Raw genomic sequence first — 2,694 nt, 5'->3', positions numbered from 1 at the left:
GAGGGGCGGAATCAGTGAGAACCAGCTCCGCCCAGAAGAACGCCCCCTGCCCTGGCGGGAGGCGAGTCCGGGGATTATCCAGAGATGCCCCGCCCTGCCCGCCGGAACTTCTAAACTTAAAGCAAAAGCTGCCAGCAGCTACCAGGGGCACGGAAACAACAGAAGGAGGAACAAACAGTTCCGGGGACAGCTAAATGGTCCCATCACAGAGGAAACTAATTCCCAGCACAAAACGGAGCTGCATTCCATAGCTACCCATGCCAAAGAGGCCGCCTCCCTCAGGCAAGCAACTCTTAGTGGAGCAAAACAGGCCAGAGGCGCCACGCTCTGCTGAGTTCACAGTCTAGTCAAGTCCAGTCAAAGACAGCGGCCCCACAGTAGACAGAGGAGCCACAGTTCCTGTGACTGCCCACGTCCCCATCGACAGAGGACGCCCAAGGCCTGCCTGCAAGCTGTGCGAACCACAGAGACGCACGATTGCACCAACAGGGGAGAAGGTCAGAACAGATCCACCCCTTGCCAACTGAAATCAAGTCAAACCAGCCAATCAGGAAAATAGACTGCAGTCCATTGCAGGGAAACCAGAGACTGGTTTCTTTTTCTTTTCAAACATTTTTTTTTAACTTTTCTTTTAAATTTTCTTTTTAATTTTTTCACACCTGAAACATCATTGGCTGTTTTGTTTTGTTTTTCTTTTTGTTTGTTTTCCATTTTTACTGGTTTGTTTTATCAAGTTTTTTTTTGTGTTTGTTTATTTGCTTGGGTTGTCCCTTTTCTGTTATTTTCCTTTTTATTTACTTATGCTTCCTTGTTAAATAATTTTTCTCTGTTTTGTGTATCTGTCTTCCAGTATGTTTACTTCATTTCTCTCGTTGCGTCCTCTTCCTTTAAAAATTACTTTCCTATAAATAACACCTACACCCTTTTCTGCTAACTCTCCAGTGTCTGTCATTTTATCAATGTGTTTTCTACTGATTCTACTCTTCTCCACATTTCCATGTCACTGAAACTAAACCAAAATCACCACCACCCCCCCAATACACTTTACTCTATTCTCTTTACTACCTCCAACTTACCCTCCTGACTTACTGCCTGGACCTTCAGGCTCCATTGACTCCTGGTTATTGGATAGAGGATATCCCAGCTTAATACGAGTGAATCAAAGGGGTTCATAGAGAAAGCCAGTCCTAAAAGAACTTAATATAAAAACAAGAATTGCGTATAAGGTTGTAACAGTAAATAAGTAACTACTGAATACAGGGCCCAGGATCAGATGTTATATTGAAATTGTATTCTTTAGGAACACCAAATCTAACTTTATAGACAGATATACAAGTTATCTGTATATAATTGTGAAATTGTAAGATTTACACAACAGTGCTTGGTAAGGGCTGCTTTGGGTCTTAAACAGTGCTCACAGGTGCTGGTAGACTGGCATTCCCAATTCAAATGGGCAGAAGAAACACAAGAAAGATGGCAAATAATGAAGTCTTATCCCCCACCCAAAACAAGCAGGAAGCAGAGCAGTCAATCAAAAACATAGAAGAAAACCCCCAAAATGCTCTACAAAGTTTACTGATAAACATGATAAATGAAAAGTTTGAATCTCTTCAGTCAATTATGTTAGAGCGCGAGGAGGCAAAGCAAAAATTAATGGAGAATTTCATGGCATCCACAAATAGAAAGATAAGTGAGCTTCAAGAGTCAAATGAAAAGATAGCTACCCAACTTAAAGATTTCAGAGACAACACTCAAAACCAAAGTAATGAAGTTAATAAAGTAAAGAAGTCCATACAGGACCTAAGAAATGACATGGAAATCATCAGGAAAGACCAGTCAGAAGGAAAAGAGATTCGAAATCAAGTAGCTACTGGTATTTCTTAATACTGTCAAATATGAATGAAGGTTTTTTGACTTTTTGTTTTTTGCGCTTTCAGAAAAACAAGTATCACCAGTGTGTGTCTTACTTTCTCGGGTAGACATGAATAAATTTCTCACAAATAAATCATGTTCTCACGAAATCAATGGTAAAACATTTTTAATAGATTGCTAGGAAGATCTTATTTCCAATAGTGTATCCAATTTAACTCAGAATCAGGAATTCCTTGACAAATTTCAAGTCTTGAATACACTCTGATTTGAGAAAGATGGTTCCCTTTCAGTGACTCACATACCTGCCACATTTACATATGGGTTTCTAAGAAAGCACCAATTCAAAGGAATTATGCAACAAACCAATGTAAATCTTTCCCATCCTTTTTAACTGTTGAAAAGGGCCTAGACTTATCTCCAACATATTATGAGCCAAAATCATACTCGACAGCAAAAAACAAAATTTATTCATCTAAAGGACTTAGAGAACTCCATTTGTATTTGGCATATTATTATAAATTGTGGAAATGTTTCAGGTGTTGTTAAAAAATTTCAAGGGACAGGAAATTGCTCTGTATTAAAAAATAGGACATGGACAATAATGAATTACCTGTCTTGTTGATTAAAATGACATCCACTGAGACTGAATTAGCAAACCTAAGATACACTATGAAAGAAGGTATTCTAGTGGTAAAACTCATGAATTTACATCCAGCTGTATATCACCTGTTTAATCGCAGGCAAATAATCAGGCAACAATTGTATTTGAAAGGAATAAGGAGAAATCTCAAAATTGTAACAGTAGGACTGAAGTCAACAAAG

This window comes from Perognathus longimembris, unplaced genomic scaffold (genome assembly GCF_023159225.1).
Source record: "Perognathus longimembris pacificus isolate PPM17 unplaced genomic scaffold, ASM2315922v1 HiC_scaffold_95, whole genome shotgun sequence".
Classification (NCBI taxonomy): Eukaryota; Metazoa; Chordata; class Mammalia; order Rodentia; family Heteromyidae; genus Perognathus; species Perognathus longimembris.
Note: the sequence above shows the minus strand (reverse complement) of the source record.